General features: G+C 47.2%; 1 protein-coding gene across 2 annotated transcripts in view; it reads left to right on the top strand.

Moving 5' to 3' along the window:
• The first annotated feature begins 8,656 nt into the window (after positions 1–8,656).
• Positions 8,657–15,322, top strand: part of LOC121559801 (serine/threonine-protein kinase TAO1) — a 30,199-nt gene continuing 23,533 nt past the window's right edge. Inside the window, exon 1 of one of the 2 annotated variants that reach the window (XM_041872894.2) lies at positions 8,657–9,193. The gene's annotated coding sequence lies outside the window, so the exon portion shown is untranslated. Of the gene's footprint in view, positions 9,308–15,322 lie in introns of both variants that reach the window. The other variant, XM_041872891.2, reaches the window with a different exon arrangement.

Below are 15,322 nucleotides of genomic sequence, written 5' to 3'. Positions count from 1 at the left end.
CTTTCGCGTTTGGACTTCTTGCGCAATGTCTGTGTTTGGTCAAATAGGGGTGCTTGTTCCATCTACTGTTTTTCGCAAAAATGACTGCCGTCATTACTAAAGTAAATGTGGATTCAGGGCCTGCTCTATCTATCTATCTCTTTATAAATTGTTAAATGTGGATTCAGGTCCTGCTCTATCTATCTATCTCTTTATAAATTGTTCAGTCATTTTACCAATAACCTCCAAGGGACAATAACATTTTTTTCTAATAATAATAATAATATGCCATTTAGCAGAGGCTTTTATCCAAAGCGACTTACAGTCATGCGTGCATACATTTTTTGTGTATGGGTGGTCCCGGGGATCGAACCCACTACCTTGGCGTTACAAGCGCCGTGCTCTACCAGCTGAGCTACAGAGGACCACTGTAGGATGATTTGATCAATAGTTCTGACATGTACATCTTGGATAGATATCAGTGTGGCTGTTACAATGATGAAACATTTCACATTCTCTAGCTATGTCACAACATCATTATCAGGTTACCTATGAAATGCTGTGCAAAATATCTCATGAGTTCACAAGTCCCATCCTCAGAGTAGAGTGGGAGAAAGGAGGGAAGGCACGCTCCTTATAGGGCAGGGGCAGCCCACTCAGACCTATCTCAGGAAATGCATAGAGACAGAGATAGGACTTGAAGGATGTTCTAGGCAGGATAGTACTACTGAGTTCAGTTTTCTCCTTCTTAGCAAACACTTGAACAGCTTCGGATAGGCTACATCTAGCGCCCTATCATCCAGCTTCTTTCTAAATGATATCCTCTTGTAAAAAGGTACATTTAATAGGATTATCTTTCAAAATCGTCTTTATGTTAATCTGGATGCACTTTTGATATACAGCATTGTATTCTTCATGATCACCCTTTTTCTTTGGCATCAGAATTGTAACTTACAGCACTGTTCTATATCGTGGAGCTCCGCCCCATAGGGGAGCTCTGCTCCTAGTGGTTTACCCTCTGCCCTAAGGCAGAACAGCCTGAAGCAAATTTATGCACACACCTGCAGCCAATGGGAGCACAGGTGCCCCTATAAGAGGGGACACATCCCCTCAATCAGCCTCCCTTTATCTTCAGCGACTGGACGACTAGACTGAAGAAGCCAAGAAGAGAAGAAGACTCAGGAAGAAATCGCCGTCGATGATCCAGCCATCGACGTCTTCTAAATGAGCACACCAGGAGATTTTCCACCCCCAAAAGCCCTTTTCAGGGCTCAGTGCCGATGTACCGCCATGACATCTGCGGACCCCCACGACCTTTGTTTCGTGTGCTTGGGGCCGCAGCATGCCAAGGAAGGAGCCGGCAATCCCCCTAGTTGCGCCTCCTGCGCCCTCCTTCCTATGAAGGAGAGGAAGCAGCGTTGGGCGTTTTTTAGGGAAGATATCCCCCTAGAGGATGTATTGTCTCTTCTCGCCTCTACTTCAGAGGCGTCGTCGGACAGTGCTGGCTCAGGGGATGATAAGGAGGGAGACGCAGAGATGGATGTTCCAATGGAACAATCCAACCCTCTAGCGCCAACCTTCAAGACCCCCTTCCCTATGGGGAGTACGAGGTCTGAAGGCTCCTTATGCGATGACGACACGGGCTCTGTTACGTCAGCAGCCCTGTCCTTCGCAGCGGCCTCTCTGCGTTCGGACTTTCCCGAACTCATTGAGAGAGCCGCCAATCGACTCGAGATAGCGCTGCCCCCTGCTCCCCCCCCTGTGGAGGTTGACTTGATGGAGGGCGGCCCCTACTCTAAACCAAGGAAGGCAGCTGAGCCGATGGCTCCGGCTATGCCTTCCCTTGGGAAATATGTCGAGGGCTCGTGGGACACACCCCTGGCGGCGCGTTCGCCGGCCAAGGTGTACATCCCATTCACGAGAGTGGCTGGACGTGAGTGGGCGGCTAAGGGAATCCCTAAGCTCGAGAGCGCCATGGCGGCGTATCTAGTGCCGGGTTCGAGTCCCTGGGCGGCCTCCAAGAAAGCCATCTTACCAGCACAAAAAGACAGACTCACAGCACAGCTGGCTGAGAAGTCTTTCACGCTGGGAGCCCAGGCTGTGTCAGCGGCTAACAACATCGCCCTCCTCGCGGCCTCCCTATCCCGTCTAACAACGGGTAGGTCAGAGTTGACCAGCGATGAGATTGAAGAGGCGTCCAGGATTTCTGGCGCTATTCTTCACTTGACACAGGCGTCAGCGATATGCGCAGGCCCGTCCATGGCCACCTCGGTGGTCATGGAACGTCACCTCTGGCTGTCAATGACAGCCATGAAGGAGACGGACAGGGCCTCGCTACTAAACGCTCCCGTCTCTAGCGAGGGCCTCTTTGGGGTCGCCGTTAAAGAGGCGACGGAACGCTTTGGTAAGCTGGACGAGGAGAAGAAGCACCTGGCTAAACACCTGCCATTGGCAGGCAAGTTTAGCAGGGCCTCAACCAAACCGTCAACCTCCAACGCCCCCAGTAGAACTACAGGGAGGCGACGGGCCAGGCGACAGGCGCCTACCACCGACAGCAGGCGAGCGGGCTCGGCCCCTCCAGCGACGACGGTGGTGGCGACGATTCCGCCGGCGAGAGAGGTCGTCACGAAACCGTCCTGGCAACACCAGAAGGTCAGCCAGAAAAGACGGCGTCAATGACGGGACGAGGGGGAGAGGACGGATGACGGCTCGGCGCAAGACGCGACAGAGCCCACTGTTCCCCCCCCACCCTACTGTTCAGGGCATGGAGGGAAATGTTTATTGTTGTTGTGTGAATAAAGAGCTGGCTCTCACTGACATTGTCACAAAAGGGCCTGTCTTCCATGACACATTGCAGAGTACTTCACGTCCTATGAATTTCTCTCACCATCCTGAGTGTAGCTCAACCCACCAAGGGTGCGTAGTTGAACACACTCAGGAGAGGAAAGAGAAAAAGGTAGCAAGGCGTAGCCTTAGCTCACCTAATAAAGATATTTTACTACAGACTCCTAGGAGCTCTGTAGTAAAGGTCTCACATAGCAGGCAGCCGTCTCAGTCTAAATATGACATAAAGACGCAGCCGCTAGCTGGGAATGACGCCTTGCTTCAGGCTAACGCCTCAGCCAGCGCAGTTCAGACCCATGCGACGTTCACGGAGGGCGGGAATACTAGAGTTACAGGTGTAACCAATGTATGGGCGCCCCCGGCTAATTCAGAACGTAACAATGCCCATTACTCTGAGTGCAGCTCACCACACCCAGAGTGTGCTGTTGAGCAGCTTCATGAGACCAGTGAAAAGGAGGTATTGTGGCGCCACCTTGTGGTACCAGTTAGAGACCACACTTTCCAGACTCTGTTGAGTACTGCAGTGGACGGATCTCATGACAAGCAGCAGTCTCAGTCAGACAATGACATGATGACGCAATTGCTATCCGGGGAGGGCGCTCTGCTTCAGGTTAACACCTCAGTCAGGGCAGCTCAAAACCGTGCTGCGTTCACGGAGGGCCGGAATACTAGAGTTACGGATGTAACTGACGTATCAAGGCCTCCGATTCCCTCAGAACGAGCTGATGTTTCCTCTCCCTTTCGAGGGGGGCCCGCCTTGGGCTATTCCACCAACCCAGTGCTGGGGAATAGCGGCGGCGAGGGCCATAGAGGAATACAGGTCCTTCCTACTGGATGCACCACAGCTTTGTGCGCGCCCGCTTTCTCTGCATTGCTGGCAGTGGCAACGAAGCTGTACCCTCTCACGCTGGCTAGAACAGACGTTGCAGAAGGGTTATGCCCTCCAATTCCATCGAACCCCACCCCCGTTCAGGGGAGTGGTGGAGACGGTGATGAAAACGCCGGACAAAGTAGCCGCTCTGATGTCAGAGATTACGGAACTTTTGGCGAAGGAGGCGGTCACAGTAGTTCCCCGGGAGCAAAGGAACAAAGGGCTGTATTCGCCTTATTTCCTAGTGCCCAAAAAGACGGGGGGAGTGAGGCCGATTTTGGATTTACGCACTCTCAACGAGAGCATAACCAAACGACCCTTCCGAATGCTGACGACAAAACGTCTACTGGAATGTGTCCAGAAAGGAGACTTTTGTACAAGCATAGACCTAAAGGACGCGTACTTCCATGTGCCGATACAATCGCGTCACAGGAAGTTTCTGCAGTTCGCCTTTCAAGGGGTGGCGTACGAGTTCACGAGGATGCATTCGGGTACGCCCTGGCACCTCGAACGTTTTCCAAATGTGTGGAGGCGGCATTGGAGCCGTTGCGTCGTCAAGGGATAAGGCTATTAGCCTACCTAGACGACCTGCTGGTTCTCGCCCCATCAGCAGAGCTGGCGTTCACTCACACAACACAGACAGTGATTCATCTCACGCGTCTGGGGTTTGCTGTGAATTGGAAAAAGAGCGCACCCTGGCCCAGTCATCAGATTGTCTACCTGGGGCTACAGACACTGTAATGATGAGGGCTCGAATTTCGGACCCTCGAAGGGTAGCATTGTTGCTAGCCCTGAGGAAGTGTCGTCCGAATCACACAGTGACGGCGCTGTCGATCATGTCACTTTTGGGTCTCATGTCGTCAGCCCACTCTGTGGTCCCGCTGGGACTTCTGCACATGCGCAGAATACAGCGATGGTTCGCCCAACTAAGACTAGACCCAGTGCGTCAACGTCATCGGTTGGTGGTGGTTCCTCTCTCGCTAAGAGCAGACCTGGACTATTGGAGGTATCCGAGCGTTCTCACGCACGGAGTCCCGAAGGGCAAGGTGTCATCCTACATTCCAGTATTTACAGATGCTTCTCTGACTGGATGGGGAGGGACATGTCAGACTCAAGCGATAGGAGGTGCATGGCCTCAATCAGGTCGTCACATAAACCTCTTGGAGTTGGAAACGGTTTGACTGGTTCTGACCCACTTTGCGCCTACCCTTCGGGGTCGCGATGTGCTGGTCTGGTCAGACAACCGGACCACAGTAGCTCACATAAATCGCCAGGGAGGGGTCAGGTCACCTGCCCTCCACCGGGCGGCAGAGGAATTGTGGCTGTGGGCTCACAAGCACCTTCGCTCGTTGAGAGCAGCACACATTCCAGGCTACTTGAACGTAGGAGCAGACCTCATGTCAAGAGGGGGTCCTCGAGACGACGAGTGGTGTCTGCATCCGGACATTGTTCTCCGAATTTGGGAACAGTTCGGGAGAGCCGAGGTGGATCTGTTCGCGTCACGCGTGAACGCGCAATGTCCCCTATGGTTCTCTCTGAGGGAACAGGACGAGCCACCACTGGGAAGAGACGCATTCGCGCACTACCCATGGACGAAAGTTCTCCTGTATGCATTCCCTCCGCTGTCTTGCATTCTCCCACTGCTAGCCAGGGTGAGGTCAGAGGGGCTGTCAGTGATACTGATAGCGCCCGATCGCCCGGGGACTCCGTGGTTTGCGGAGATGAGTCAGATGTTGATTGCGCCACCTTGGCCAATTCCACATCGACGGGACGCGTTGACCCAGGCGGGAGGCTCGATAGGGCAGTGGCCCATAATCGGCCAACCACTGAAGGCTTGGTTCCTGAATGGGACAGGTTGAGGCGCTGTGGGTTATCTGATGCAGTGATCAGAACCATACAAGGTGCACGAGCCGGTTCCACTTCTAGGATGTATACCAGCAGATGGAACGTTTTTTCACGATGGTGTGACACACAAGGTGTGGACCCCATGAACTGTCAGGTTGAGAGTGTGCTCTCTTTTCTGCAGTTTATGTTTGATAAGCAGAAATCGCCCTCCACCATTAAAGTGTTTGCAGCGGCAATTTCAGCTGGTCATGAGGGGTTTGGCGGAACGAACGTGTTCAGCCATCCTTTAGTGAAACGTTTCTTATTGGGAACGCGGCGGCTTAGGCCAATGCCTAGAGCCACGCTGCCCCAGTGGGATTTGGCCTTGGTACTCGAAGCGCTATGTAAGTCGCCGTTCGAGCCGTTGAATCAAATACCCCTCAAGATGCTGTCTATCAAGACGGCACTGTTGCTCGCCTTGACTACCGCTAAGCGTGTCAGTGATTTGTGTGCCCTGTCGACGAGACCCGACTGCCTTGCCATTAATGGCGATCTGAGCAGAGCGGTGTTACGTCCTAACCCGGCGTTTGTGCCGAAGGTTATTAGCAGTGCATATAGATCACAGACCGTGGAGTTGTGGGCTTTTTCTCCCCCTCCTCATGGGGAGAGGAGTGAGGAAAAGCTTCATTGTCTGTGCCCAGTGCGCGCTTCGGCGTGTTACGTTGAGCGCACAGCAGTGATTAGGTCATCGCCTCAGCTGTTTGTGTGTCACGGTGCGGCTGCATTAGGTAGACCACTTTCAAAACAGCGATTGTCTCATTGGCTTTGTGAAGGTATTGAGACAGCTTACGAGGCAGCGGGGCGACAACTGCCTCAGGGTATCAGAGCTCACTCCACTCGTGGAGTAGCAGCTTCTACTGCCCTCTTCAGAGGAACAGGGGTAGAGGATATTTGTAGAGCAGCGTCATGGTCGACACCGTCTCCATTTATCCGTTTCTATCTATTAGATATGTCTTCTAACTCTTTGGCTCGATCTGTACTCAGCGTGGCTGAAGGGAGATCTTGAGCAAGAAAGAGAGGAAAAAAGCAGGACTGTGGACATGGGTGTCCATCAGGTCCGCTTTGGTCAGGAAGACATATTCTGTTTCTATCTATGAGATATGCCTTCTAACTCTTTGGCTCGATCTGTACTCAGCGTGGCTGAAAGGAGATTTTGAGCAAGAAAGAGAGGAAAAAAGCAGGACTGTGGACATGGGTGTTCATCAGGTCCGCTTTGGTTAGGAAGACATATTCTGGACAGTTATGTTTTCTAACTTTTTGGCTCGGTCTGTAATCAGCAAAGCTGAAAGGGGATTTTGAGCCAGGAAGAGAGGATAAAGCAGGACTATGGGCAGGTTCCCATCAGGTCCGCTTTGGTTAGGAAAACATGTTTTTTGATAGATAGGCTTTCTATCTCTCTGGTTCGATTGTACTCAGCATAGCTGAAGGGGAATCTTGAGCTAGAAGAGAGAAAAGCAGGACGATGGAAACAGGTTTCTATCAGGTCCGCTTTGGATGGAAAGCATATCTTGTGGCATGTCTCTTGACTGACAGGGTCAGTATAGTAGAGACATGTATTGAATTGACAGAATGTGAGGTCATCTATCTGATTGTTCAGTTTAGTATGACTTATATTTTGTTCCTGCCTACTAATCTCTTGGATTCCATTGAGTGAGTGAGGTGGTCTACTGTGTACATAATGTAGAGTGACACTTGGTGTCATTCCATTAGTGGTCGGTAGTGTTTTCACAGGATATTGAGGCACATCTATCTGCTAGTACAGATTAGTGTAGCTTCTATTCTGGTGATCTGCCCACTAGTCATTGGCATTGCCATTGAACTAGGTGGGGCGGGTCTTTAACCGATGACGCGGTATATTGTGACGCCCGGAGGGGTTTTTAGTTGCAGTACTGCGGGGAATTGGTTGCGGCCATTGCTAGGCTTGACCTTTTCATTTTTAATGGGAAGTGTTAGGCTCGGCAGGGAGTACATTTTGGGAGCGCTACGCTCCGCCTTAAACCACTAGGAGCAGAGCTCCCCATGGGGCGGAGCTCCACGATATAGAACGATTAGTTACCGGAGTGTAACTCCAGTTCTATGAGTGGAGCGGAGCCCCATAGGACTTAAGGCCCTGCCGACCCTCTCTAGTCTCGCTGAAGATAATATCTCGGGAGGCTGATTGAGGGGAAGCGTCCCCTCTTATAGGGACACCTGTGCTCCCATTGGCTGCAGGTGTGTGCATAATTTTGCTTCAGGCTGTAGCTGCCTTAGGGCAGAGGGTAAACCACTAGGAGCAGAGCTCCCCTATGGGGCGGAGCTCCACTCATAGAACTGGAGTTACACTCCGGTAACTAATCGCTTTTTTTACTGCTTCACATTCACAATAATCATGAATTAGTCAAAGACAAAGGTTTTCTTAATGTAGGATCAACTGGATTAGCCTGCAATGCAATTAATTATAATTTGCTATGTAATAACTAGAGTGATTAGTGTTATTACACAAATCCCTAATACTCCATTAAGGTGTTTTCGTGTAAAATGTTACAGACATTGACTTCACTTTACAAACCTAATTTGTGAAGGCTGATGTTCAAGGATGGAATAATGTTTTACAATATGGCCATATGATCATAACTCATTATAAGTTGTTGTAGGCACTTATAAACATGATATGCCCTACAGATTATTATTTTTTTCAAGAGCAGCAAACCAAGAAAAAGTATTACCCTAGATCTGATCATATTAGGCCTACTAATATCACTGATACAATAACTTGTCTGTTTTCCTTTTCTTTGGGGTGTTGACATAGAATAGTAGGACTCACAATTGGTCAATCTATAATAGCCGAGTTATGACCATCAGCATAATTTGTTATATATAATGTATCTGTCTGTGTCTGAAACTAAATAGCACTAATTGAACTCAACTTCAGTGATGTTCATGGACATGCTATCGCATTGGGAGCTCTTCGGTCTGCTTGGGTTCTCGAGAGCTACATCATGCTGGGGAAAAGTTGTAAAAAACAACGTCCATAGCTTCAATGACTTGTTATGCTACGGTCATGCCATTTTATTTTGTCCATAGTAATTAGAGAAATTATTTAGTCTGCAGACCAAAACTGTATTGTCACTTCTCCTTGAGGTTTTGGTAGCTTTGCTATTCCATGCATTTAGGTCAGAGCATTGGGTCAGAGCAATGACTGGATATGAATGGGTCAGAGGGAGTTTACAGCGATAGGGCGGAACTGGCGTTCCAGGAACAGACTGAATTGAAAGAGGACGGGAGAGAATCCCAACCCCAACATAAACACAGTGAAATATTGAACATATTCCTACTCTCATTCATAGAAAAGGCCTCTCCAATCTTCCGACGATTTCAAGGGTGCGGTCGCTTTCAGTTTGGTTGTTTTCGTGGTGTTCCCTGAGCTTCCCTCACATTTTCCCCCGCCGTATTATTTGTCACGGAGGGAGGCGGTGGAAAGCACGGCCGCCATCTTTGGGATCTGCCTGTAGTACGGGATTCGACAATCTGGGCCCCCGTTAGTCCAAGGCAAGGGTGGAGATTTCTTGCCAACTCTACACAGCCAATCTAAAGCAACAAATCGTTTGACAACTTTGAAAAACATCAGAAATCAGTGTAAGGAAAATATAATTCAGGAAAAAACACTAGTCCAGTACTCTTCCTGTCCAAAATTGGTGGAACCACACGACATTCTCTGCTCCGTTCAAACCAGCCAGGCCCGTCGGAAGGGTGAGTTTAAACTGGCTAGCAGCAGCTAATGATAGCTAGCCTCACATTTTTTTAACGCGTTAAACTGTGAATGAGACGGTGATAAACAATACTTGCAACGTAGCCCTAAAATGTACTAATACCTACAACACTTGTCATATCACCATGTATTGCTTGCACACCACATAATAAACTAAGTTGGCTTCTATTGCTAGCTAACTAGTAACATCAAGTTAGCTAACAGTAGTACTAGTTAGCTGCCTCACGTTTTCTTGGCTGCTGAGCTAGCCATAGCATGATTTCACATCGACCAGACTACTCGAATAGGGTGTAGGTAACTAGCTACCGGTAACTTCGAATTTGTTGACATTAGTAAAACAACTAGCTAGCTGGCTACCTAGATAAAGTTGGCTGCTTTGTCTCGTAGTAAATGTTTTGTCGATTGGAATTTGTGGAGTTCAGAATGGTTAGGGAGTCTAGGGACGTTTCTCAATGATGAGTTTGCCTTGAACGTCATTCGTCAATTTACAGTCTTGCTACTGTACTGTCAGATTAACTAGGGTACATATTAGGTGTATGTTGCATCTATTGCAAAGATCAGATGGTAAACAATAGTCTGTTTTGTTGTTAAGTTATGTTTCTTTGATCCACATGGGGTTTATTTACTAATGCTGGGTGTTCCTTATGCAATTGGTACACATCATTAATATGAACGGAACACTACTAAATGCATTTGAATACGCCTACAATTGCACAAGCCGGGCTATTATTATTTTATAAATTTTAAGAATGAGACAGCATTTGGCAACAGCTTGCATTCCCATCCAGCTGCTATTACCCACGTTTAGACCTCTCAATTATTAAATTTGTTAGCTATGTGACGTTCATATACCCCAAGCCATTAACGTTGGCCTAAAAGGGCTCCATAAATGCTGGAAGGCACATTAAATGTGATGTCCTCCTTGCATATTGATTCATAATTGTCATTTCCCTGGTTCAGCTGTGTGTGTGTTTTTGTTTTGGTCAATGAAATGGGTGCTACTTTACCTTGTGAACTGAAATGAGTAGGCTATGTGTTCATACTCATTTAATTTGTTTATGGGTGTCTATTACATAATCATGAAAACAAAGGGGTTGGGTCAATTAAGTTTTCAATTCAGGAAGTTAATTGAATATTGCTAATTTTTTTCTACTATGAGGATTTATCAATTCATGAATTGCATTTAAATTTACTTCAAAAATGGTATGCTGGATACTGCAGAGAGAGACACACATAGGCCCCAGAGATAGACAATATGGATGGCCCATGTTTGTATCCATACCTGAGATGATTGATTAGCCTATCACAGACCACATTACACTTACACAGATAATACAATACAGTTGTTTTCCCCTCTAGGAGCTCCAAAACAACACCATTGCTAGGCCTGTATAAGCTACAATAGAATAGTCTTACTGCCTGAAACAATTCCCAGCAGTGCCTATAGCTGAGCGAACAGGAAATGCTGAGAAATGCAGTGCAGTGACAGCATGCAGAGGGAATTCCAGCCTTCCAGCTTTGCTGTCCTGTCCTGCTGCATTATTGCTGCCTCTGTGTGTGTAGGGTGTCAGTGTCATGCCGAAGTGTTTCATTAAATGAATCACTTACCATCACTGTCACTGCGCTCATGTGCCTCCTGCAGTTCAAAATGTCATCATCATGAGAGAGAGGCTACAACAACAAGGCTCATTCATGAACAACAATGTAGTAAACAACAATGGCAATAAAGAGCCACAGTCCCACGCCGTTAATTATACTTTATTTCAGGGCTGTGGCTGCATCTGTGCAGCAGGGTAGTGAGTGAGTCGTCCAGTGTTGTGGGACAAAGGATGTCTGCCTGCTGTGCCTGAGGGACTGGGGTCCGGCTGTGCTGTTCCTCCCAGGCCGAGAATGAGCGGAACAGTCTTGTGACGCTGGCGTCAGAGAGGGAGAGTGTTGCTCAGTGTGTCTGTGTGCAGCTGATCATCTGAGCTGGCTGGGCACAGTCAACCTTCCTCAGATAACTAGTTGGCGATCAACAATTACATCATGTTTAAGAGCCAGCAATACATAACATGTTTATTGAGGCATGCAGACAGTGACATGTTGTGTTACTGCCAAAAATGTATTTTAATTACTACATAAAATTGTCACTTAGTCAATTTTCTGGTTTTGTCAAGGAGTGGCTATGTTACACAGGCAGCTATGCAACCATAGGAGCAACATGTTACTACCATACCTGTTGGTCTTCCACAGGCAATATAGGCCTAGTAAAAAACAGAGTTTTGCTTTTTTTATTTGAGGATGGAAAATACCCCCTAAATATGTATTTGAATCAATTGACTGAGGAAGTGTGTCTGTCTTGACCGTACAGGTCTAACAACTAGCTAGTGTTATGTTATGGATGGTATGGCGCATAGTACAAAAGCTGAAGAACATATGCACATCCAGGTACTTTCCACAGGTGCTGGAGTTCTAGGCAAATTCATGAAAAACACATCCATATCCCAGGTGGGGGTGGAAGGTCCTATATATAGGGGCAATACTCAGTGACATCACTTCCTGAAACAGGAGGTAAAAAAATCTATAACATAGGTTCACAATATTAACATTCAATGTATCAAAATATATGATCATATACAAGGAATGTGATCAATATTTACAGTAATATACATACAATATTCATACAATGTTCAATTAGGATAATAAAAAAACACAATTTCGACAACTATAAACACAGTTTCAAGTCAATCTCCTCGTTAAGGGCAAGAGGAGACAGTGTGTTGAGCCAGTGGATCCAGAAAGATTCCCTTTGAAGAAGTTTCCTCTCAATGTCCCCTCCCCTGCATGACATCTTGACCATTTCTATTCCAATGCATCTCAGAGAACTAATAGGATGTCCAGCGTGTACAAAATGAACAGCAACCAGATTTTTAGTCTCACTTGTCCGTATATTGCTGCGGTGCTCACAGATCCGTGTCTTAAGGCTTCTGTGGGTTTTCCCTATGTAAGACAGACCACAAGGACATTTCAACATGTAAACAACATTGGTGGACATGCAGGTAATCAGGCCTTTGATCTTAAATCTTTGTCTTGTGCGGGGGTGGGTAAATGAGTTGCATTTGTACGTGAAGCTGCATTGAGCACATTGGCCACATTTGTAATTACCCTCTGGAACCTTGTCCAAGAAAGTTTCCCTTTTCTCTGGTGGGTAATCAGATTTAATCACAATGTCTCTCACATTTGGGGGTCTTTTAAAGACTCTACGTGGGGATATTTAAACATGGGTTTCAATTGTGGGTCAGTATCAATAATGTACCAGTGCTTCCTGATAATGTCCTTTAATGCCTTCCCCAATGGTGAGTATTGGGTAAAGCACGAGTGGACATGTTCTGCTTTTTCTTTAACTTTTGGTTGAAGGCTTTCCAGCTGTGTTAGTCCTTCAAAACGATCATTGGCATGTTTTACCCAATTGTCTTTGTACCCCCTTTCCTTAAACCTCTGTGTGAGGTCCGTGGTCTGTTTCTGATAAGAAACTCCTGAGTGGCGCAGTGGTCTAAGGCACTGCATCGCAGTGCTAACTGTGCCACTAGAGATCCTGGTTCGAATCCAGGCTCTGTCGCAGCCGGCCGCGACCGGGAGACTCATGGGCGGCGCACAATTGGCCCAGCGTTGTCCAGGGTAGGGGAGGGAATGGCCGGCAGGGATGTAGCTCAGTTGATAGAGCATGGTGTTTGCAACGCCAGGGTTGTGGGTTTGATTCCCACGGGGGGCCAGTATAAAAAAATATGTATTCACCAACTGTAAGTCGCTCTGGATAAGAGCGTCTGCTAAATGACTAAAAATGTAAAAATGTAAAAAAAAGCATCAGAGCTGCATATTCTTCTGATGCGACTGAATTGACTTATAGGGAGACTTTTAATAAGTGGACGTGGATGAAAGCTGTCACCTCTAAGGAGGGTATTCCCGTCCGTAGGTTTCCTATAGAGATCTGTAGAGAGGGAGGTTTTGTCCTTAATAACCATCACATCAAGAAAACTGATTTGTGATAGGTCATAGTTAATGGTGAAATAAAGGTGTTCATTCATAGAGTTTAGATAGGCATGCAATTCCAAAAGTTCTTCCTGGGTCCCTGTATAGATCACAAAAATGTCATCCAAATATCTCAGAATTAGGAGAATATTGGAGAGAAAATGGTTAAGGTCTGGATTCAGCACCACCTGTTTTTCAAACATTCCTAGATATAGGTTAGCATAATTAGGAGCCATAGTGCTCCCCATCGCTGTCCCTTTGGTCTGGAGGAAAAAGTATCCTCTGAAGAGAATATAGTTGGAGGTTAATACCAGTTCAGCCAGGTCCACAATACAATTGGTGCTGGGAAGAGCATTAGGGGGACGTTCATTGAGGTTGAACTTATGGGCCTCTAGGCCACCCTGATGGGGGATGTTAGTATATAGACTGGTAACATCAAAAGTACACAGAAAATAATTCTCAGGTATATGGTCCACAGATTAAAATGTTTTTATACAATCAGTAGAGTCTCTGGTAAACATGGGGAGGGAGATCACCCAGGGTTTCACAACATAGTCTACAAAGGTAGAGATATTCTGTCAGAGATCTGTTACTACTCACAATGGGCCTGCCTGGTAGAGGTGGTGTCATGCTCTTGTGAATTTTGGGGAGAGCGTATATGACAGGTGTGGTTGGGCAGTCAACTTTCATATACTCATATTCTGTCTTGTTGACAATTTATCATGGATCAAAGACTTTAATTGATTAGTAGGGTCCTTAGGGAGTCTTTTGTAAAAATTAATCATCACTAAGTTGTCTCAGAATTTCCTTTTCCTAGTCTGCTGCATTTAGTATCACTATTGTACCTCCTTTGTTTGGTATGGCGCATAGCTCATGTAATCTCTTCCTTAGTCACCTACTGTGTTGTAATGTTGGGTTTTCTTTGTGTGAGATTATCAGCTGCAGGGCTATTTTCTTTGTTTCCCCCTTCCATCTGTCTGTCTGCATACCACTGTCTATCAGCCAGGACACAGCCCACTGGCTTTCTTACAGTAGTTGCTGTTTCTATGGAAACAGGAGACTGTGATCTCTTCCTACTTCGTTCACCAGAATGGACCGAGAGCTATAACTGGCCACTCTCCAGAGCTCAGCCTGACATCACTGGCCAGTGTGCCCATCCCTCGCTCCTATTATTAGGCTCTCCTGTGGCAGCCAGGGACGCTCAGAGGGACATGATCCTACAGTAATGGGCTGGACATGGCAGGCACACTAGTTACTTTCTCATCGTCTGCCTAAAGCAGCCTGTGGCGTGCGTCATATCCGAGGGAGAGAGCACTGTACTGAGCAAAAAAGTTGAAAGCACAGCACTGGCATTTTTGTGTCTGCACTTCCTCTCCCTCATACTCAGCATGAGAACTTGCTGTTCTGGTGGGAGAAAAAAAAAAGACATTAACCATGTTTCCATCCACAGTTTTTATGCGAGTAAAGTCATAGCTCCCTTCGGACGTCCTCTCGCAGGCTACACCGGAAGCTGTCGATGAGGGCCCGCTCATTCCACCCGGACCCAGCCGCTATATATACACATATACACTGCTCAAAAAAATAAAGGGAACACTAAAATAACACATCCTAGATCTGAATGAATGAAATAATCTTATTAAATACTTTTTTCTTTACATAGTTGAATGTGCTGACAACAAAATCACACAAAAATTATCAATGGAAATCAAATTTATCAACCCATGGAGGTCTGGATTTGGAGTCACCCTCAAAATTAAAGTGGAAAACCACACTACAGGCTGATCCAACTTTGATGTAATGTCCTTAAAACAAGTCAAAATGAGGCTCAGTAGTGTGTGTGGCCTCCACGTGCCTGTATGACCTCCCTACAACGCCTGGGCATGCTCCTGATGAGGTGGCGCATGGTCTCCTGAGGGATCTCCTCCCAGACCTGGACTAAAGCATCCGCCAACTCCTGGACAGTCTGTGGTGCAACGTGGCGTTGG

Source organism: Coregonus clupeaformis, chromosome 5 (genome assembly GCF_020615455.1).
Source record: "Coregonus clupeaformis isolate EN_2021a chromosome 5, ASM2061545v1, whole genome shotgun sequence".
In the NCBI taxonomy this organism is placed as follows: Eukaryota; Metazoa; Chordata; class Actinopteri; order Salmoniformes; family Salmonidae; genus Coregonus; species Coregonus clupeaformis.
This window is presented reverse-complemented; position numbering and strand designations above follow the sequence as displayed.